The sequence below is a fragment of the Ambystoma mexicanum genome, chromosome 2q (assembly GCF_040938575.1).
Source record: "Ambystoma mexicanum isolate Mex_15411 chromosome 2q, UKY_AmexF1_1, whole genome shotgun sequence".
NCBI classification, from domain to species: Eukaryota; Metazoa; Chordata; class Amphibia; order Caudata; family Ambystomatidae; genus Ambystoma; species Ambystoma mexicanum.
In genome coordinates, this window is record NC_090924.1 from 1133085331 (window position 1) to 1133109645 (window position 24315).

A 24315-nucleotide genomic window follows, 5' to 3' on the forward strand; every position below is an offset into this window, starting at 1 on the left:
TCTGTTCCCCCTACCTTGCCTCGTCACGACTTGGAACACTTATGCATAGGCGTGTTACAAAATGCCATATCATATGAAACCAATCTATAAATATTATTTGGCGTGGTTTTCGGATGCCCGTATTGCGTAGTTCATGCATTGAACACGTAAGGAACAATTCTGATTGCTTGTCCCACCTACACATTTTAAAATCCTTTTTTTCCTTTTGAAAATTCTTTCAAGCATGGGCAAACATTTGGAAAAATTTACTTTTTCTAGGCCACTTGAAAACAACAACCCCCCTTCACAAATCTTCCTCAACCAATGTTTGTGATGTTTCTGAGTTTTACAAAGCCTCAGCTTCTGCAAAGTTTCATTGGAGATATATATATATATATATATATATATTTTTTTTTTTTTTTTTTTTTTTTTTAGATAATAATGTATAGCTTCTCCCTTCCTTTTCGCCCCACAAACAAACAACATGTTGTGACAATCTGTTCAGTGGATCAAACTGTGTGCCAGAGCAAACATTTTGTATTGGTTTTCCAAAATGCACAAACACATTTTGTTGCTTCATAGCTTTTGATTCACTGGACGCATTTGCACCAAACGTTGTCATGCAGATTCGTTCACGGGTTCAAAAGTTGAAAGAGATAGACTTTTGCAAAACATCGATGCAATGTGATTTAACCTTAACGTTTGTCGCACCCTGATATGTCCTATTAAATACTCACAATTCTATTGATTCATGAAATCGCTGCTCACCCTTTGTAAATCTGAATGGCATCATCAAAGAGCCTATTACAGCTCCTTCCATGAAGAGGCCCAGCAATGCTTGGTTTAGAGATTAAGAACATAGCCAAAGCAAAGGGAAAGCTGTATCCCTCCAAGAATTCATTTACCCCCTGTGATTTCTCATAGTTGCTGGTTGGCCCTTGCACAGCCCTGCAATTCCATCTGTGAGGGACCATTCCCCTCGACACCTGAGCTAAGCGTCTTCAGCTTCTAGTTTGCCCGAGTACTGTGTGTGGTTATGCGACCCCGTTTATTTGAAAAATGTGCTTGTTTTAAGTTTTGTTGCACTTCTTGTTTGCATTCTCCAGCCCCTCTGCTTCCCCGAGGCCGCTTCCTGCTCAGCGTTTCCCCCGCCCTCCTCCGACCTGCCATGCTATTCCATACACGAGGGTCCCTTCCCTTCGACACCCGGGCTAAGCGTCTTTAGCTTCCAGATTGCCGAGGTACTTTGTGTGGGTCTGCAAGCTTGTTCATTTTAAAAATGTGCTTGTTTTAAGTTTTGCCACACTTCATGTGTGCGTTCTCCAGAAGAAGAGCTTCCCCAAGGCTGCTTCCCCGTTTGGTATTAATCCCACCCTCCTCCTGCCTCCCAGAGCTCCTGATTGGGCCTTGCAGCCCAATTTAAGACTCGGCTCCCAGGGCAGCCCTTAGTTAAGGGACCAAGGCAAAGGGCAGCTCCCGAAGAAGCAGTTCCAGTCTGTGTTTTCCCATGTTTGCCTGGGAAGCCTGCAGCCATCAACCAGCAGCCACTGATAAGGTAAGAGTGGTCTAGGTGAGGAGTATAGAAATTACTGTATTCCAGCAAAGCCCTAATGTTAATTAGATTTATAAAGCGCAGTTTACACCCAAAGGCAACATGGCGCTACCGAGATTGGATGAGACATGACCGAAAGTAAGCGTTCACCTTCACTGGAATAAGAGTTTTTAGAAGGCGGCGAAAGGCCAGGTGATCAACAGTGTGTTGAAGTTGCACAGACACGTGTTCCACAGTTGTGCCGCTGCAACAGAGAAAGCTCTCCCACCTAGCCTGGCTTGACAAGCTCTAGGCACTGATTTCGGAAAATATCCCTGCCACTCTTATTACCTTATATAATATACCACACCCATGTTAGTCAGGTAGTCTGTAGTTTTCCAATCACTGCTTGTTCCAAATTCAGGCGGGTCCTCTATTTGCTGCTGTGCTTCAAACGTAGGCATTTCTCCCACTGTGCAAGTGTCTTGGACCTGGGAATTTCTCCCACTGCTCAGGTGCCTCATACTTGGGCATTTCTCCCACTGCTCAAGTATCTCAAGCTGAGTCTCAACCTCCTCTATTTGCAGTTGAGCCTCAAATGTGGATATCTCTCCCATTTGCTGCAGTGTTCCAGACTTGGATGTTTATCCCTCTGCTCAAGTTCAAAAGTGGAGGTGGTTCTCGGTTTGCGAGACCATCCATTCGCCTTGGGAGACCTAGGAAAGCGACATTGAAGATAAACTCTGTTGGAGTTGTAGGTATGTATAAATCGCACCATGTATGTGGACACATGCCACAGGTACGCCCCCCATCCATGCACTCTAGAATGCAGCTATGTCAAATCCGGTCTAGCTGCTCACATAGCCGTCCGCACTGACGTGCATCAACACCTCTGCCATTAGTATACAGCGACAATCAAATTTGATCTAGCTGGGCACACATCAAGTCTCCACTCTATCTTAATCACCAACATCACCCTCCCACGTGCCTGATTTATGAGTTGCTAACTGAAGCCTAGCCAGCCCTCCTAAATCCTAATCCTGGTAGAATGCACACACGCATCTTAAAGTAAACTCTTACAATTTCCCATACCTGCACTTCGGTCCCTGAGGGCGTTTCAACCACAAAGCGCATTGAGGCATACATATGGGGAAATGGTGCTTTATAAATGACAACTACAATACAATACAATAGAATTCGATTTAGGCTTCACTACTCCAGGGAACAACGCATCTAGCTAAACATTGGTCACAGATATAATGCATATTGGTTTAGATTAGTTGATTTAGGAAGGAATAAGCGAACAGTAATTTGCAAGTGACAGAGAGTGAAAGACAGGTGTGTGCATGTTTGTGTGTCTGTGTGCAAGTGCGCGCATGATTTAGATTGCTAATGCTTAATTAACTTTTTGGTAGGAAAACCCCCATTGAAAGGCGCATAACCTCTGAACTCATACATGTACTGAGTCATAATAGTTACGTTTATCTGAATTCACATGTCTGCTAAATATTCTGTAAGTCCCCATATTACAACATTCACATGACCCTACACTCATGGATGGGTAAGAAGTACATAACTGCTACACACTTCACACATGAAGTTGACACGCTTTCGGTATCAGGAAATGTTGGCTTTATATTTAAAATTGTACAATATGGACACGCATCTTTAAGCATTTCCTACACCAGACCAGTGTAATTCAAGTGAGAATAAGTGGCAAATACTCCATTAAATATAATTGAGGATAGTCTAAAGGCATGAAGTCTCTGCTAGCTGTCAGGAAGAAAAGGAGATTTCTGCAGCTTTAGGAATCGTGTTTCTCACTCTTCCTCCACAAACAAAATACTGATCCCTAGTCAACTGTCAGCTGTTCCCTACCCACCCATAACCCAAAAAGACTCTAGAAACTGACCAGACAACTTTGTACATGCACAGACCACAACACATGTTTCAACAATTGCCATGAATGTTATGAACCAATGAGGGAAATAGAATCCACTCTACCATGTTGCTAGTGGGGGAGGAGACTCCTTTTTTTGCTAGATGAAGGCAGTCCTATAGAGCTGATAGTCTTGTACTTTTAGTAGTTGTGCCACTGTGGCAAATGGTTGCGAAAACATTCTCTCTGGTAGGGGGTACCCCCACCTTCTCATCGGAAGACAAACTCAAGATTTGCCAAGCATAATCAATATTAAAAATGAACATTTGATTAAAAATCACTTTTGAAAATGTACATTTCTCTCACTGAATTCATGAGTTTTTTTTACACCTATATTTTCAGATGGATTCTGTGTATCGTTATATTTTAATCAGGAATTCAGACTGATTAAAAGTGCAATGTTTCACCACTGTTGATGCATATCTTAGGCCTTTAACTTTTATCCTCCTTCCTCTTAAACATAAATTTCAATAATCAAATTCCAATTTGCAAAACATTATGTTTTTCAAAATATATGTAATACGAAAGAAATAGTACCACTTATATCCTTAATTAATAGAAAAAAACACATTTCGTAAAGTTCTTCATGTTAAATTCCCCCGTGTGTAAGTACTGTAATAATAGGTGTTATTACCGAATATAATTGTAATTAATTTATTGGTGGCACAAGGATGAAAGGCTGAGTTGGCTTTTCCGGGATTCTCACCTTAGGAGCCACAGGCATGGCAGAGGTCTACGCACTGACGCAGCTGTTATTAAGCTCAAACTAGTATAGACAAATTCAACTAAACACACATGAAAGCACAGCAATAAACCCTATGTCACAAGAACGTCCATAGTCAAAGATACTATGGTTTCAAAAGTGTACATACTTGAAGATAGTTTTTTCAAACCTTCATGAATGTTGGACCCAGTTCTCACAGACTTGTAAAGGAAAGTCGTTTTCAACCATTATTGTTTAAACCTTTGATTCACGAGAAGAAACGTTCAATTGTGCTCATGGACACTCTGCACACACAGTGAAGTACAAAGTTCAAGTGCTATTCTGGTTTACCTGGAGCAGAAAGTTGGAATGCTTGTTTCAACAAATTCCTTTAAAATGTTTACCTCATAAGAAAGAATTGGGAACATTTAACCAGAGAAACTAATCCCATGTGTACAATAAGCAGGACCTTGAGGTGCGATTTGTCCATAGACTAAACTGAGCTATGAGAAAGGCCTGGGCCAATGAAAGTCAGCAAAACAGTCTTTTTAGATATTGGCATAGTTTCAGTAGGGTGAGTTCAGCAGGGGGAGTGGGATTGGTGGGCATATAGGCCTCAGAACTGGTTCCTGGGCACTAAGGAGAACAAGAAATGTGTTGGAGAAACAGTACCATAAAGGAACAAGCTTATAAAATCAGTCTAGATTAATTAAATGTAGATTGAGGTTGGTTTTCTGCTTCACATTGAAGTGCACCTGTGGAGGTCCTAAGAGCACTCGGCAGGGCTGCAGGTCACCACCAAGATTATTAGGGTCATTAAGACTGGGAATCAGGGCTCACGGCAATCACAAGAATGCAAGAGTCATAGAGAGGACCATGCTCTTCTAGTTCTTATTTCCATAATAGTTTCTAAGTAGTGAGGAGAGGGTCTGAACCCTTTGAGAAACAACAGTTGGGGAATTGAAGTGCCAAGCATCAGGTTTGGCTGCAGGTTGGCATACGCCTTTTTCTGGATGGGTAGCCTGGGGGATGTTTGTGTCCAGTTTGTGGTTGCTGGTATTGTGTTTGCTGTTATAGCCTGTAGCATAGGGTCCAACTCAGCAGAACTAAGCAGGTCACTGAACTTGAGGTTATGGCGTGTCAGTGACTTAATGTTTATGTTATGATATGTTAAAGGTGCTTATACGCTGGACTATTACCACGTGCATGGTCTCTTGGCGCTCTGCCGGATCTGTAATGCTAGGAGGGCGCGGCGGGTTGATTAGTAGGATTGAGCAGGAAAAGAGCAAGAGAGCTGTGATGAGCTGCTGGCAGCTTCAGTAGGTGTGTTATGTTTTGTTGGTGGCTGCCATGTACTGTTGGACGGGATTATGTGTGGTTTGCTTTGTTGTTGTGGTGTTGTCAAGTACGTGCGGTTTGTGGTGCTGTAGAGGTACCAATAGTTCTAACTTTGCTTCCTTTTAATGTGCTGGTATTATGAATTGCCGAAGGCAGATATTCCATGCAGCAAAGGTAATGGTACTTTGCACCTGTCTAATGTATTTGTAACCTCAGTACAGTTCAGAAACAGGCGAGTTTCAGAGTTGCAGGTTCCAATGTAAGCAGTTGGAGCGGGGCCTTGCAAAGCGAGGTCCTCTTTGCTTTTTACATAATAAAGTACTTGAAGCTGTGTTGTCATTGCAGAATCAGCATAAATAAATCAGCAGTATTCAAGCCACACACTTCTTTCATGTCACATGGTGTGTGGGTAGCATTTAAGGATGCTGGACTATTGGGAAGACTCGTCAAAACTCTTCAATTCCACTTTCTACTCGGTGTATGGCCAGGGCCCTGAAGGGGCTGTTCTTTTTCAGGGTGCTATCATTAAAGGCTTTAGGAATTGCATTCCCATTTAACAAGTGTGTTAGATTTAGCACCCCACTGGAACCAAAATGGGAAGGCAAGAGGTGGGGTGTTTCACCGTGTATGTACTCCATGGTATCAATGCACAAATAATTATGAAATCAAAGTGGAACTTGCACTGTTTAAAGATTTGCTGTGCATCTGGTGTTTGATCCCTTCAAATACTTAAAGTATGGAACAAATTGAATTACTTTGCCTCAAAGTATCTGTTAAGATTCCTATGCAGGTAGACAGCTCAAAGGTAAAGTGCTTGTCTCTGACATTAGAGCAATCTGAAATCTGCAAGCTTGAATCCCGCAGCAAGTCTGACTTAGCCTTTCATCCTTTTCCAGGTCGATAAACGGAGTACCATTGCAATGGGTTAATATTGCCTCATGTTATTTCAATGCTTAAAAGCTGGAGGAATCTGGCATGAACCACTTTACTTGCTAACAAGTGCAGAAGCTGTCCATGACAAACAACGCTTTGGCATTAGGTGTTTAGCAGCCCCATTCATAGGTGTAGAACTGTCCATCATAAAACGTAGCAGCCAAGTTGCAGTACTTTTCATCAAAACTCAAGCATTCCAGCTAGAAAGGGCACATACCACCCATTAAAATTGCAGGAGTCCTTTTAAATAAACGTTAATAGTAGAGCAGTCTTGCGAAGAGATGTCTGAACTAACATGCTAATGCATCATGTTCTTACAGTAGGACCCCCTAAGCATATGCAAATACTTGTGCCCAAACCCATGCTAACGAGCACCAGGAGTCATTCCGTGTGTTCATTTTGCTTCCTGAACTGGGCACTGCCTCAAACAAATGGAAGACTGAAAAGTGGATCCTAATTTATGAAGTACCAAAAGGATCCAACAAATAGCTTTTGCCCAATCCAGAAAGGGAAACTAGTAACATTAATTCCCTTCAAATCCTTACTGATGTGGCGGAAACCGTGGAAGTAACATGTGCACTCTCTGCTGTCTACCCACCCCTGGTTAAGGTCAAATTAAGCTCTGGCTCCATTTCTTGAAACAGATGAAATTGCAATATTTCGTCAGCGCTTAAACTCATTACAATTATCAAATAACATCAGTGATACAGTGAGTGAGTTAAAAAGATGGGAAAACATGTCACTGTAAACTACAGTAGGAAAGAAGCAATCAACTTGGCCGTCAGCAACACAAACATAGCTTCCCTATCCTGCACCACAACAGCTAGGCCATTTATCAGGGTAAGTTCACCAAGAATAAAAGCAGAACTCCCACTTTTCTGATTCAGTAAGCCAAAAGGTTATTGACTCCTATTCAATGTTTGCATTATATTGCTTTGTCATGGACCAGGGACATTAATTCACTAAAATGCCAGGGAAGGTGAGGTGACATCAACTATCTAATGACATCACAGAAGTGGTATTGCATGACCTTGGACCTTGCTATAATGGTAAGTGACATCATACGCTCTTTAACCCAGGTGGCATCAAAGGAAGTGATGCTGCTGTCGCAGGGATGGACCCAATGAATTTGGTGGTGTATAAGAATACTAGACCCCGTCCCCCTCAAAATGAATACAGATGGCATGATAGGCTGATCAATGGTCCCAGTATTGCAAGCATCAGAATTATAGTGCTTTTTGAAGGAAAAGGGTACATATGGGGCGACATATATTTTTAGGGTCAGAATGACTCAGAAAGTAAAGGGTGTATCCAGTATTACTCACATATCATGAATATGTAAAAATGTAATCTGACAACCGGATAGAAAATGAGTTATGCTCAAAGGTAAATTGGTTTCCCGTTTGGTAGCCGAACATCTAGGCTGAACAGACTGAGATAGATTCTAAGATGGATGCAAATACAAAATGGTGTCTTGAATGCAGGTGTGCAAAGTCCTGAATCATTCTGATGCTGAAATATTCTTTGGCAGCATTTCAGTGTGAGATAAGCACGCCTGGTATGGTATATTTAGAATTTCTTATCAGGGAAAGCAGACAATGATTGATAGTAAATCAGATAAAGGCATGGGAAAGCTACCAATTAGACAGAACAGCTGCTTACTTGGCAACAAATAAGATGTACTCATGAGGTTCCCCACAGTGTGAGCTGCAAGTTAAATTTGGCAGGGTCTTGAGAAGTAGATAAGAAGGTTTTCTTGACAGCATTTGAAGGATAGGTAATTATGTTTAGCTGAGTCTGGAATGAGCTTATCAGTCTATGTTTCAGTCAACCTATGATGAGCTAATGTGGGATTGGTGAGTGGCAGATAAGCCAACCAATCAAAGACAGGAAGGGGTTTATTTTTGGCTGAAGGGACCAATCAGATATGTATTCTGAAATTGTATGAAGTATTGCATCATTCTCAAAAGCCTATAAAAGGCAAGCTGATTGTAGGAGCTCTGTGTGCTTCCAGTGTATCTTTCTACACTTATATTAAAGATGACTGTGAACTTGCATCTGGGCGGCCGTTCCTGTGTTCTTGTCTCCAGTGCCAGAGTCCACAGATGTCAGAGGGCTTGAGGGGATGCAGAGGGTCCCCCTTTACAGTGGTAAGAGCGGTGTAGACTGGCACAGCAATACACTTTTTTTACTTTAAAATACTTAACACGCCACTTACCTGTCTCCAGGAACCCCCACTTAACCGAGTGTTTAGATCACTCTGAGTTTGCTTCTGTGGAAAAAGGACGTGCTTAGGAAAGGCAATGGTTAGCAGTATTCCCCAAGCCCCCTCGGAACCACACACAAAGAAAGGCAGACAAAGGAGTGCTGGTGGGTGGTTGTTTTAGTTATTGCTTTTGATATGGATGCCTGGCATCAGAGTCAGTCCACCAGCAGTTGTTTAGATTTTGTATAACAAAAGGGGCAATCACACCAAACACTATAAAATACTCAGGCTATAGCTAAGCAGCTGCAGTAACTAATAAAATAATCAATTGAAACAAAAACAAAACAAAGTCCTTTAAATATATAAGAAAAGTCCATATAAAGTACACTATACAAATTATATGTAAAAATCTTACTTGGGAGACAGCTTGGGCGGGGATGCCACAAGGTCCTTCATGCTGTAGCTGATTGGTTCTGGAGTCCAGCAGAGCAGTAGTAATGTGCCCCAAAGTTCTCCAAATCTGGGCTGTGCATGCCAAAGGTAGCCCAGCATTTACTACAGCAGCAGTGGCCCAGGGAGTTGGTGTGGGCCCACCTTGGCAGGGGCGGGCCAAGCTTTATTCACTCAGCACTCCCATTATTTGTCAGGGAGCGCTGAATCATCAGGAGCAGCCCGGGCGGGTGGCGGTGATGGTAGGCACTCCTTGTCCCCGCGGAGAGCGCCAAGCGTGGGGAGCGCCAATCAAGTGAGGCATGCTGCAGTGGTTAAAGAGGTGCAGCACTACCTCTGTCAACGGGGCACCTTAGACACCAGTCAGGAACAGCCATGTGATGGTTTTCGGGTGGCAGTGTGCAGAGTGCCAATTTGAACCTCCATTGTGAAGGTCCAGAAAACTGTCAACTAATGGTACTCCACTCATGCCAATGACAATGTTCTTTTTGTTTTGTTTTAACTGTCGCCAGCGAAGCTCACATGCCGGAAGATCCTTGACTTTTTTTTCTTTCTTTACCTCCCTTGGCATGGGGTTCTACTGTAGATGCGAAAATCATAAATAAGCTCTGGTTTAATTAATCATAATTTGCTCACAGTATTATCTTAATAAACCATCAGTGGGTGCATAATGTGATAGGGTTACACCCAGAAATAAAATGCATCAGTGACACTGCCTTCATATGGCAAGACAGCCATATATGCCCAGTTAACACCTGCGAATGGAGGTTTGAAGGCTGGAAGAAGGTTCCGAGGCTAGAAGGTTGTGCGCCTCAAGCCACGATGTTAGCCCAACGAGGCTTTGACGAGGCAGTGTGCACCTAAGGATAAGTGAGCGAGTGAGTCAGACTGTGTTTTTTTTTATCATTTCTCATTATCCCCCTCATTATTACCCGCATTTATAAACATCATTTGGATTATGCACCCTGGAGAAACTGATTGTTGGAGGCTTTGGACGAGATGGGGAAAGCCCCACATCGTGCTCTCTATCAATTGGATTTAAGGGGTGGAGCAGTCTGCAAGCTCGCCTACACCATGTAGGCTCATGCAAGAGAAGTGTGACAAGTGCAGTTTGGACAGTGAGTGAGCAAAAGACAAAAACGATAATACTCTTCCGGCAAACTTTCAGGTAAGGAGTATTATTAATCTACATTTTTCCATTCAACTATGAAATATCATTTGCGCAGTGACTAATACTGGCTACTGAACTGGCCCAGTTAATACTTACTATAGATTCTAGCATGGCTGATTATTTGATATGGCATCTGCCAGTATTAACCCTCAGAAGCCTTCCAAGTAGACCTAAGGAAGAAGGATTGGGGACTAGTAAGATTACTGATTTCTTTCAAGCCCAAATGGATCAAATTGGACAAGGAGGAAGAGGGGCTATCACCTCATAATACAACTAAGAATCCCACTGGTCAATGTCCTTCCATAAGCCTAGGGGGTGGAGCCAGCAAAGATCCTTCCTGTACTCTCTGGGCCATCACTGCAAGTGACACTGATCAGGAAACCATTCAGGACTTTCTAGTTGAACTAGATAATTACACGCTGGACAGAAATCCTTTGAAACCAACTAAGGATTCCATGATCTCAGATACACCGAACTTGGAAAATGTGCACTCTTCAAAGTCTAGGATGGCTAGCCCAATAACCCTGATGCCCTCTTCCCTTCAATCTCTGCATCTGGTACTTAAGTCACTGGTGCAATCATATGAAGAATTGGCAAATGAACAGTGACTTCCAGTGTCAATGCTAACATCGGTTAAACACCAAAATCAAATAAGTGTTAAATATGGAATTCAGGCAACAGACAAGTCCTAACAGATGGAGATTGTTGAAGAGAAAGAGGACTATCTCTCTTGAAGTCAAAATCTCACAACGCATGACACGTTGTTCATGAATGAAATCCAAACTCAGGTTCAAATGATAAGGATAGATGCAACAACTGTTTCCAACAGTACTTTTCCCACTGAAATTAATCATATAAAAATGGAGCCAGTACGGGCTAAACCTATGAGGTATTCTTAAAGCCTGTAGATCAAAATATGGAAGAGTGTCCTATAGTTTGAAAGAAGAAAACAAGAAAGGGAGGAAAACATCTGAAGCTGTCTAAACTGAAGCAACAAAAATCACCTGAAACAAAGAAAACAAAGACGCATCAGTGACAGTAGGTTAAGTTATCAGACTGCCAATCAGATGAAACAGAGGAGGGTCTTTTTGAAATATTAAACTCCTCTGAATCCCTTAAAAGTCAAAGGAAGAAATCCAAAGGAAGAGAGAAGAAAAATAAGAATAAGTTGAGGCAAGATGGAAACCTATTAACGCTGTGTGCTAAAGACTTTGGAAAGAAGAAACAAGCTGATCCAGTAGGCTCAGTGGTAAATCTTATGCTGCTACCAGCAGACCTAGGTAACTCTATTGTATGAAGTGTGGGCGAACATGACTCATTTAGCAATACCCTGTTGTCAGAGGCATCCAGAAAAGTAATTCATGATAAGCCCTCTTTAGATACAGAAAGGGTTACAATAAGCAGTAATTTTGAGTCTCTAAATGGCTTTAGCCTGGAAGCAGCTTGTGGTCACTCCACTTCAATTTTGGAGGACATTTTTGGAGATTATTCTTTCCCCCTTAATCAGTCTTGAGTTTGAGCTTTTACACATAGTGCCTATGTTAAGAACGATCAGGTCATCTGGCATTGATCGAATTACTTTAATTTATAAACTGGACCTTAGAAGAGTGTTGGTTTTTTAAAACGCATTTAATCTCTCAAATGATTTTAGATAACTTTTGTTAACTATGAATTCATGGATTTTTTGTCCAGATTCCTAAGCAACATGAGAGTCAATCTTTACAATGTGTGGTTTTTCAAGCCCCTTTGACTGCAAGTAAATCTCCCTTACAGATACAACTGTCTAATGTCACAAATCAATGACAAGTGACTGAGAGCAATGTGAGATCGGGTAATTCGCAGAAAAAGAGCAAAAGGAACATGTCATGGCTACTAGACATTTTGTCTAATGGACGGAAGTCTTTTTCGCTGATTGTCAAGAATCGTCCAAACTGTGTCTTCTGTCTTGCAATTCGAGGGGGCACAGGAGAACCTAGTTAAGGACAAAGCGTTAAGAGAGTGGGTGTTTCAACATGAAATCCTTGTTTTATAAGAAGCATGGTTTACTTCAAAAATGTATTTCAGAAGGTATGTTACTTTTTGTAATCCTGCCTTACAAGGCCGCAAGTGTTGTCCGGGTGGGGTGGTCTCTTTGTAGCAGTGAATAATAGAATATCTGCTCAACCGTTCTTAGAAAATAAGACAGGGATTATATTTTAGCAATCAAATTGCAACAAATCAAAAGCTCCCAGATTAACTTAAAAATGTTCTAATCATAAACATCCATGTTCCACAGGCACTAAACATATGAGCAGATCTTACACCAAAACGATCTATGATATTTGAAAAATGCAACTGTCTATACCCAAAGTCTCCCATTACATGCTGCGGGGACCTGAACCCAAAACGTCCGGTTGTAACAGCTCTAGATGGGGCTAACGCATTTCAGGTAGTGTTCCCACAGCGCAAGGTAGAATTTGGGTTGATTTTATTAGAAACTGGGCATTATGCATGTTAAATGGGCATACCACCGATGACATTCGGGGAAAGTTTAAATCCCAGACAGATTGGAGATTTAAACTTTCAAGTAAAATATACGCCTCATGGTGATCCTGCGTTCCACCCTATGGTAATGAAAACAGAGTTAGCAGGATCATCTGACCAAGAAATAAGGGGATATTTGGGCACAAATAGGCACCAGATTAAACCGATCTCAAACAAATATGGAAGCCTTTGAGAACTTCCTATCCATATATGGAAAAGAATGTTTATGTTAAAGGATATTTGTACCAAGCACTATCACCACCAGAGTGGTCCTCTGGCGCTCTGATGGATCTGAAACAAAAAAAGGGAGGGTAGGTTAGGCATGTTAGTAGGACAAACTTTGGAGAAGAGCAAGGGAGCTGTGATATACTGTTGGCAGCTTCAGTTCGGTTAACACCGTTCGCCGAGCATATCGGTGTGTTATTCGGTTCTGAGCCCGTCGTGTGCTGTTGTTTAGAGGTCTGTGTGGTGTGGTTGTTGTTGCGATGTGGTGAAGTGCGTGTGGGTTGCGGTTTTAAGTGGTGTGGTTGTGTTTCATAGGAATGTGGGAGGTGTGTGAGGAAAGGTGAGGTTTTTAGTACATCTTTGTTTTGGGTTGGTTAGTATACTTGTTGTTAGGGGAGATGCATATTTCTATTGTGCCTCCTTCATGATTTAGAGAAGGTTGTTTCTTTTTGGAAATTAAGTTTCAGCGCAAGAAGGCCCTCTCGTCTCACTGTCAATATGCTAAATTAGCTACTTTTGTGTTTCCATCTTTGTGTTCGGTAAGCCCTTTTATCCCAGTTTGTCTTTGCTGTAACCTAGTTTTAGGAGTGATTTACCTGCAACCTTTGTCCGTACCTGACATCCTTCGCGTGGGTAAGGTTGTTGGTAGTGTTGGGCATGTATGCTAATTTCTGTCATCATGGCTTTGTCGCTTGTGTTCTATTCTACCTACCGTCGTCTCTCTTGTTCTTGTAGGGGTTTCCCTCAGTCGGTCCTGGGTGTTGTTTGTGCCACATATGTTCTGTCAATCTGTTCTTTGTGTTTCCTGATTGATTGTTTTAGTTGTTTCAATTTGGTTCCAAGGTGTTGAAGAGCCAGGTTTTTAGAAGTTTTCTAAATTTTAGGTGGTCTTTGGTTATTCTTATTTCTTTCAGGAGGTTGTTCCAGGTTTTTGCGGCTGCACATTATAGATCTTGATAAAAGAGCTCATGTTAATTAAGTAATCTTTTATTACGTTCTTAACACTGGAGACCAGTCTGTAAGCATGGGACCAGGATTCAAACCTGTGTTGCTCTGCTTTGTCTTGATTCCAAGATAAACGCGTTGGCCCTAAGCTATCCTCCCAGTTGAATAATAGTGATAACTATATAGAAGCTTTGTCAAGTGGCTTGAAGAGTTTAACTGCTACATTTATCGCAAACAAAACAAGACACTCAAAGTGTTTTACGAAAAATGTAGATTTTAGTGGGACCCAACAATAAATGAAAGAAAGAGACTATTTAGAAAATAAATCAGGAAACTGTCAGTGTATCCCCATAATCCTCAGGTATATTGGGAAAAGTGACATAAAATTTGACATTAGGCTTACAAGAGCTGATTAATTTCTCAAAGACACATCAGCTGCCAGAAGCTTAACGAAAAAATGATTTTAAACGTCTTAACCAAAGATTCCCGTATTTTCTGGTGCTTAATAAATGACAAAGAAGCGACCTTAACCAGTTACAGATAATTCCAATTTAAGAACAATGCTGGTATGATTATTGCCCAATCAAGTGTCAGTGTGTCATGTACAAGGGTCTGAGAAAATAGATATTACATTTGGAGACATTTATGACGTCATTATTAAGCTATAAAAAAAAACAAGCGCTCCTGGGCCTAATGGGTTGCCCAACCTTGTACCAAAATATATCCAGCTGATGGGACAATAAATTAAGACCATTATTTAATTGTATAATTAACACAGAGGAGCTAACATCCACTTGGAAATAGGCTTTTACCATCCCAATTTATGAAAAAAGCCCCCCCAAGAAACATACCAAGCTCATACCAACTGATAGCATTTAGACGTTATCTACAAAGTATTAGAAAACCTTGTTTTGCAATAGCTCCTACGAAATCGGCTTCAGAAAACAGTGCTCGACTTCACACAACATCTACATTTTAAATATAGTAAGTAAAACAGCGAGAATGAAGGAGAGATCGCCATTATTTATTGCATATAGATAATTTCTCTGCCGTCTTTGACAGAGTTTGTAGGAACTGCCTTTGGAGCGAAAAAGCCTTGCATAAACTGGATTTGCGATGACTTAAATGTATCATGACACTCCATGACCAGACGAGAGTTAGAATTCGACTAAATTGGATAGAAATTGCAACCCATCTGGAAATAAAACAAGGCTGCATATTAGCACCACTGCTATTTAATGTTTGTCTTTCTATCTTTCAGGACTACTTTGACACTTACAAATATAGGAAAAGAACATATTGCCTGGTTATACTACACGGACAACATAATCCTACTTGACCATACTGACAGAGGTCTGCAATCAGCTTTACATGCTCTGGTTTTCTTTTCCGGCGACTATCATTTAAAAATTAACTGCTCAGAGACCAAAATCATGGTAGTTTGACGAAAAGAATCATTAACAAAAAAAGATTTATATGGAGATTCTATAGTACTCCTTTGGAGTCAGTATCCAAGTATTACTATCTGGGTGTAATATTCGATAACTAGTGTACAAGCCTGTGTACACTGGCCAAAGTGCAGGTTTTCATTGACACAGTATGATCACTATATATCCTAAGCCTACAGCTCCCTCTAACAGTGACAACAGGTGGAGCTCTGCTAATTGGACCAATGTACATCCTAAAACAACAGCTCCCTCAAGCGGTGACAACAGGCGAATCTATGCAAATTGGCATTGTCTCTATATATCCTAAGGCAACAGCTCCCTCTAGTGGTGACAACAGGCAAAGCTACTGCATGGACAAACATACAATGACAAACATACATCTGGCCTTTTATTATATTGTTAGAAGATTAGATTACATATGGCCCCTGAAAGGAAACCTCTAGATAATGGGACCGTTGGGTGGGGGGATTCTTGCATCCAGATTAGGAATACCTCACAGAAAGTATGGATTTTTTCTCTCATACCTGCAATAATTTTATGCAAACAGTGTTCATTTTTTATGTGGATTTGTCTTTCCAGATTTTTTTTTTACTAATTTGTATGTGATAAATAATAAATTGTATTGCTGAAGAGTATATTTAGTTTCATTTAAACTTAAAAAGGACTTAATAAAAAAATACCCTCTTTTGACAGTTATGACCCTACATGTCAGGTATAGTCATGTTAAATACAGCAACACATTCCAGGGAGCTGCCTGAATATGCCAAGTGTAACATCCGGCATGCAGATCCTATCATCTTATTCCTGTCATACACTTCCATGTTGTATGCAAGGTACAGCTTGCCATGTTAAGGTGTCATCATCCGTAGCAAGACCAAGCCATGACTCTTGACACTGTATTAGGTTATTCATAACAATGACTTTATATATTCAGTGCTTTTGGGAGGGTGTGGACCAAGTGCATTTAAGGCCTATGGATTGAATCTCTAACTAATAAGGGTGTTACTAGGATAAACAGTGTAAGGAATGGATTTTCAGAAAGTATGGTTCTTTCAGGGTCCAACACCTGGTAAGTGAAGAGTCAAAATCATAGGGCCTCATTACGAGGTAGGAGGTAGCCATGGCGCTATTAGCGCCATGGCTACCCCCTTACCGCATTCCGGGTCCGGGTTCTCAGAATAGGGACTTACCGGGTCATTCCAACCTTGGATGACCCGGTAAGTCCCCATTCTGAGAACCATTCCCCATTCGCGCCCCCATAGGGCTCAATGAGAATGGGGATGGAGCTAATAACGGGCCCGCTAATAGCTCCCTGGTCTCTTAACGGTCCCCGCTAAGGGCGCCTGGTAAAACCAGTAGTGTGTCCATACCGTAGACATTGATCACATGCAGGCAGCCCTACAGATAAGGGATGTATCAGCACGTTTACTCCCTAAAAATTGGCAAATACTCCCAAAAAATAAAAATGGTGAGTAAACATCCTCCCCCTGGTTTCACCCACACGGCTCCATGTATATGTTTTAACCAGTAGTGCACATAGTACCCCAGAAAGGAACAACTATTAGTGCTGCCTGATTGGAAGAAGTAAACCTGTATCTTTGAATGTGTATGAATAAATAGGTGCAAAGGTATTATTACAAAAACATTTCCGTTTTCCAGTTAAAACATATTTTTCTTGCTTATAAAATACTCCCATTAGGTATTAGACTTACATTTGTACTCCCTAAAAAATCATTTTACTCGCAACTTTAAAAAAATAGGGAGTAAAACATTCCTTCAAAATCTTATCTGGAGCACTGCATGTAGGGCTCCTGTGTTTGGCTCTACAAGTCCTCACATGTTTGTTTTCCTGCAGTGGAGACTTGCCTTTGGTTTCGGTGCAATCACCAAGAGCTGATGGACTCCCTGTCCTGTTCGATAACTTAACTGATTCCGATCCCCAGCCTCTTACAAGGCTTTCTGGGTACTGTGGTCCTGCTTGTTATACTTGTGCAATGGGCAATCCACCGGGCCATTATTGCTTCTTGGGTGTGGGGGAGTGAACCAGCAGAAGCCTGCCGCCTCCATCTTCTGGGAGGCACATGGGGCCAGACCAGCATAGCAACTAGTGGCTCACTTCTCCCACAAGCAAGAATGGGGAATTAAGACAGCTCACCACACATCTCAGTGAGCCAAGTGAGGCCTCCTTTATGTAGATATTTCCATCTTGCTCTGGTTTCTAAGACACGTGCCGAGAATTACATTCTCGCAAGCTGCACTGCCTGTTAATTCGAAAAACAGGCTATGGAGCCAGGGGTGGACTGGAAACCAAAAGAGGCCCTGCAAATAATGTTCAAAGTGGACCCATATTACAGGCTTTCAGCAAGACCAAACCTTTTCCTATAGGAGAATTTGGAAATACCACACAAAAGAGTTCCAGAGTGCAGAAGCCTACTGGGAAATCTCCAGAGCTCTCTGTAGGCCAGTCCACCCCTGTAAGGAGCTATGCAGTGTCGTTGTGTTAGAGCCTGCACTCTTGAAAACAGGCACCATAGGATCGAAGCCTGTACTTTTATTTCCAGTGGGCATTTAAAACCCCATACATTGGTCACTTTCTTGAGATTTAACATGCTGTGTGGGTAGCATAATTTGCATCTTATCCATATGCGATGCCCAGCACGTTGTACTTCAACCCGCAATGGACCCCAAGGCTTCCTTTGAACTTAAATTCTAAATTCAATTCCTTTGTGATATGAAGCCTCCCACCCTTCCCCCAGCGCTGTTCACCTTACCTTTCATCCCCTCATTTGGACAGGAGCCAGCGCAGAAGTAAGAGCTGTTACTTAGAAATGCCTTCCTGTGTTCTGCTGTAACAATTTGCTCCTTTTTAAACATTTGGTATAACTGGCCTTGAGACCATAACCCGTTTTTTCCGCAATATGATTGAAGCCTTGATGTTGCATTGCAGCCCACAGATCTTAAGTACGTGCCAGTTCGACCTTTAAAATGTAAAGTTAGGAAAGAAAGAAAGGCTTGTGGGTATTCACAACTGAAACATTTCTTTTAGATGGGGATGGGAATCTGAGACTAACTCGCTATGGTTAATGGGGTCCCTTCAGTTCCCCTAATGCCATGTGTGGTCCCTTCTTGGATTTAATTCGCCCCACCACCAAATATTGTAACCTGGCTTCTTTCGAAACCCTCATGGAGAACAAGATTGTCTAAGCATTTGTCAGTGAGCCAAGATTCCTGGAGGTCAAATTCATGGGGAATGGATCAGGAAGGGGTCAATTTCTTCTTCTCTCGTTGGGGGATATGTAACACCGTCAAGTCTGGTAGAGGGTGTGCGTGGACGGTGAGCTGCTGGAAATATCATTCGTGGAAAACAATTAGCACGGACAGGTGCAAACAACAAGTATTAGCGATAAAAACAACAGTAAATAGCACTTGTCATCCAGGTGTCCAAACTTCAACAAATGGCTGCACTATTTGCATAATTTCCCCTTTGCTTCCAGAGACACGAGGTCATATTAAGAACTGTTTTTAAGAATAGGTTGAAGAAAAAAAGAAGAGAATAATGTTTAAAGAAATAGGTGCCCCTTGGACTGTACATAATAGCATTTTAAAAGCTTAATCATGTATGTGCTGGTTCCAACGTCACACCAGAGCCTTGGTAGTGAAGGGGCACAGCCACGGTCAGAGAAAACAAAGGGAACACCCGTGTGAGCTGGATTCGAACCTCTCGCCTCTGCTTCAATCTATTATTTCTTAAAATAAATATAAACAGTTATGACCTAAATTGCACTAGAATGAAACACACAAGTTGAAAACCCCTGCAAGAAATGCATTCACCCACACTTGGGATTCAACGCAAGTTCAAATTACCTTTGATGGCCGTACTATTTTAGCAGAGCTCAAGGCTGGGCCCTTTCTCCCATGTGAGCAAGGGGATAAACGGAGGTAAGGATGCCTGATGGCTTTTACTGCAGGTGTTAAGCAGTGATTATGCAAGAGGCCCGCCATCTTGGGTGGCTGCGGGGCAGGAGTAAGAGGCGGTGGGAGGGATATGTGCAATTGCATGTCTGGCCAGTGGGGACATAAAAGAAAAGGAAAAGCAAGCTGTTCATTTGTGAGGACAAGCATTACTATTATGGCTGATGTGATGCCTTCCTGAAAGTGCCTTCTCTATTTGTCTATCAGGTTTGAAGTACCTATATACCCACTGCAAAATGTGTGTGTAAAACAGTAATTAACGAATGGCTATCTGTTGTAATGGATCCCTATTTCATAGCTTTTTAAGTGGCAGAATTAGAAACTAAGATTCTATCTTTAAAATATCGTGCTGCTATTGTGGTTTATTTAGAAAGTGTGGATTAATACCTTCTTGGGCAACCATTCCGTCTGTTTGTGACGCAATTCAAACGCAGCGCACGGCTGACGGATGCTGGGCGGGAGGGACAGAAGAGCAGCCTCTGGGCAGGCATGTGGAGAGGAAGTAAGAAACTAAATGAAGAGATTGGCAGATTTAGTGTGCAGGAACCAATAGATGCAACCACCCAGGAACTTTCAACTTAAAGTCCCACATTTGCCAATGTGCCCCATTGCGTTGTGGAGAAGCTGTTCCAGCTGCCCGTTATATACCCAAATTGCCACTTATAAATGCAGAATGTAATGAAGACCTGGATCATCCAAAAAATGATTGGTGTGTAAGTTCCTGAAAGTACCATTACCTGATAAAGCTGAGAGGCAGGCAGGAGTTACGATGATATGCTTGCACACAAAGCCATGAGGTTGTGGAAAGCCCCTTAAGAACATTGGGCTTCATTTCAACTTTGCCTTTCCGGGAAAAATGACGGTAATTCCAGCAGCAGCATTTTTTTCAGACCAGCAAAATACATGTCTGCGGGGTGGAGGTCAGGGGGGTGTAGATGGATCTCCCAACAGGCCTGGCCTGCCGGGAGTTCAGGCCCCTACCAGCAGATGATTGCCTCAATCACAGGCACTGGTACTACAGGTGCTTGTGATTGTGGTAACCCATTCCCATGGAGTACATTGGAATGGGAACTTGCCGTTTCTTCCTCCAGCCCTAATATCCCAGTAATACCTGGATATCGGGTGGCAGAGACGGTAAGGCGGGTTTCCGGTAGCCAACCAGAATTGCTGGTGGGTTACTGGCAAACGCGTAATGAGGGCCATTGTCTTGATAAAGACGGAGGTAGCACCTGTGGAATTATTGTTTGTCAAAGAGGAAGGCAAGAGCCTCTGCAATACACAAACTCTGTTGCCAAGGGCAAGAGTTAGTGAAACCTCTAAAAGACTGCAAGACTGCATTTCTTCTGTTGACCTAGCATTTTACTTGACAGCTTTTATGGTATAGAAAAGAAAACGTATCAAGAATGTACTCACCACTGTGCCTAGTGGGGGTGGACCCCACATTTTAAACTGCTACAGTTGCATGCAATCCGCCAGGCTACTATTACTTCAAAGTTTCCAGCAAGTGTATTTTCGGGGCTATGTTGTACTTCGAATAGAGGTGTAAGGGAGCCACACCCATCATCTTTTGAAGGTGTCCAGTCAAATGGTCGAAAATAAAAGATCGAATGACCATTTGATCGACAGTCAAATGGTCGGAAAAAAAAGGTCGAATTTTTTATTTATTTATTTATATATGTTTTTTAGTTTTGGTTGGTTAAAAATATTTTGAAAAAAATAAATAAATAAAAAAAATCGACCATTTTTTTCGACCATTTGACTGTCGATCAAATGGCATTCGACCGTTTGGTTTTCAACCAAATGACTGGTAACCTCTTTTGAAGCAGAGAACATCATGTGCACACATTCCATGCACATCTCTCCTTTCTATTGGCCCATCTCCTCTCTGTATTTTTCATGAGCGAGGAATGTGTACTGGTGTGTGATAAATATCCATTAAGGCATCTACATTTGTGGATGCTCTTCCGTCAAGTAGAATTCCTCACTATGCCCAAAGCAAATGTTAGTTTTGATCATTCATCCTGCTGAGAACTCGCCCGCTCTCTGCCCCGGACCACTCACAAAGTGTACTTATCAAGATCCAACAAGTGAGACACCTTAGAGTCTTATGATAACTTGCATCAGTTCGATGTCAATACTCATAAAAAGATATATGCATTGTAATTTAAGACGAGCAAATGAAAGAAATCTGGTAAAGCACACACATTAAAAGCATAGCATTAGCATTCCATTTTGAACCCCTTGCTTTTATCCTCCACAATAGTGTACACCTCTTGCTTTCACCTGCACCCTGGGAGCGCAGAACCCAGAGGCACACGGCAGCACAGTAGCAGCTCATCCTGCTCGGATTCAGGATATGAATGCAGCGGGTGGAGTGCCACGTGCACACTGTCACTAGCCAGGACACACTGCTGTTCATCTTGTCCAACACTCATTCATATTCCCTGATATCCTCTGACATGGTTTACACTTAACTCCCCTACTTAGGCCAATCCAACAATGCTACAATGACATGATAGTTGTGCATACCAATTTTATAACATAGCGTCAAAACAAGACCACTAGGGCCATCTAGGACAGCCCAAGCCCTTCTAGCATTTACGAAGAGCGAACATGAAATTTCACCAGGGAAAAATCGCCCCAGAATGAACCTCTTTGAGGCCAATTTAACAGAATATCATTTTGTCTGAAAACAAGTTTTGCAGTCAAATAAAACATTTCCTTAAAAAGGGACAACTGTTTAGTGAATATATTCACACAAAATGTAATTATTAAAATGAAAGCAAGCATAAAAATGTACTCCAAAGTAATATTGGTTTCATTTTGGTATGTGAGCACACAGTTGTTTGTAATCAGTTCAAATAAAACATCTACAAAACATTAAACAAATTAACATCCCCCACTGATTTGCCATGACAAGTTGAAAAAGAATTAGACACCACATTTTAACTTTTTATTCTGAACCAACCGTGTACCCATTCGCACTGATCTGCCTCACAATACCCGTACTGGTGACAGTAACAAAGGGATTCGAACATCTCGGAAACAAACTGAATATTGGGCCACATTTGTGGCGGGAATGTGTCTGAAGGAGCTTACCTTGGTCTTCTGTGGTGCTCACTGGTGGTGACGACATGGTGAACAATTTCCAGAGGCAGCAGTTCAAACCACCGGGGTGGTTCACAATCGGATATTACAGCAAGATGCAGCAAAGTTTAGCACAGAGTTCCTGAAGAAGAGAGAGAACCACAAGAAACATGTTATATCTCCGAGACAGGTACAAAGTCGGTGATTTAAAGCACAGTCATTGTTAATACATGTGTTCCAGTACCTACACTACTGCTTCCCAGTGGCAGAGCTGCATTATCAAGAACAAATATAGGACCATGCAATGGCTGCTATTTCATAAGGAAGTGCTCCACCGCATATGTACTCTGACACATGGCACAGACAGTGGGGTGATCCATGCCACTACCTGGAATGCACTCATTTGGTGAAGGGGCATATATCCGAGGTGCTCGCAGCACTACATCAGCCTTCTCTGGCACCCAGTGACTGGTTCCCTGCCATTTGCCATTCACTAGAGCTCGATTACCCCTTTAAGTTTGTAATAGGATGTATGGAAAGTATTTGGAATTGCACTGACAGCTTCATGCATTTACTGGATTTTTCTTTGTGCAAGAAGTTCATTAAATCCTCCACACTCATTCATGTAGTTTGGCCGGGAGGATAGCTCAGCAGCAATGTGTGCGCCTTGGAAACAAGAGGACATGAGACACTACCGGTTCAATCCCTGGTCCGCTCTTAGAAACCTCTCGGTATTAATCACCTTATAAATACGCAACTAAGTCATATTGCTGTACCAGGCCTCAATATCCCTGGGCTGTATGAGCATTTAAAAAATGTAAATAATAAAAAAGGGCCTTTCTGAAAATGCCCACGTATGCACAAAATCAATCCCTTCCTTCAGAAACACTTGCAGACAAAGTTTGCATATTTTTGGTTGCACCAGGTGCGAATGTAACGGCTGCCCAGTATTTGTGTGTCATACTTTCTTATAATGAAAAAATCTACAGCACCGCTTTTTTGACAAAAATCCGAAAAAAAACTGGTGTGCGTCTGTTTTTTTTTAATCTGTGGAGTGTAAAGCAGCCGCTGCTCCCCCAACATTGGAATAGGTTACTGGACACCGGGGCGCAGCTTGTCACCCTCTCTTATTCAGCCAGTACAGTCAAGATGTAACACACGCAGTGGACCAAACAGGGCCTGTACCTTGATTGCGGTGACTTACGTGTTCTGATTTGGACCAGAGAAGGATGGCCTCACAAGAATATTGTGGGAAAAGAGTTTGACAGATATTTTGGTGTGAAGGACGAGTTAAGTATGTCTGAGGACGGATGTAAACTTAGAAAAGGAAATAGGATAATACCCCCCAGTGGAGTCAGATCTCATTTAGTAAATATAGCACATCAAGGTCACCTGGGCATGGGAGGAACAAAGAGATATTTGCGGCAATATTTCTGGTGGCCCGGGATTGACAGCGATGCAGAGAAGTGTGTTAGGGGTTGTAGAGAGTGTGGTAAGAGTGACAAGACCAAGATGGTTAGAGAAGTACCAATAAATCCTGTCAAAGTACCGAGTGAACCATGGCAAAAAGTTGCAGTTGATTTGATAGGACCATTACAAAACCTTGACAATGGGTATAAATACATTGTTGTGTTAGTAGACTACCATTCCAAATGGATTGAATGGAAGGCTTTGCGTGAGGCAACCACTGCAGAGATGGTGTTATTCTTCGAGGAAGTGTTTTACAGGGAGGGTTTCCCGACAGAATTAATCACTGATAACGGAGTACAATTCTGTTCTGAAAGGATGTTAACTTTCTTGAAGAAATTTTGCATCAGACACACTAGAACTGCTTTATATCATCCAAGAGCCAACGGCCTCGTTGA

General features: G+C 42.0%; 1 long non-coding RNA gene across 2 annotated transcripts in view; it reads right to left on the reverse strand.

The window, feature by feature from the left end:
• LOC138569068 (uncharacterized) overlaps nt 1–24315 on the reverse strand; it is a 1405462-nt gene that overhangs the window by 952469 nt on the left and 428678 nt on the right. For both annotated transcript variants that reach the window (XR_011303100.1, XR_011303101.1), the window contains exon 3: nt 22463–22592. This is a non-coding gene — a long non-coding RNA (uncharacterized lncRNA). The remainder of the gene's footprint in view (nt 1–22462; nt 22593–24315) is intronic.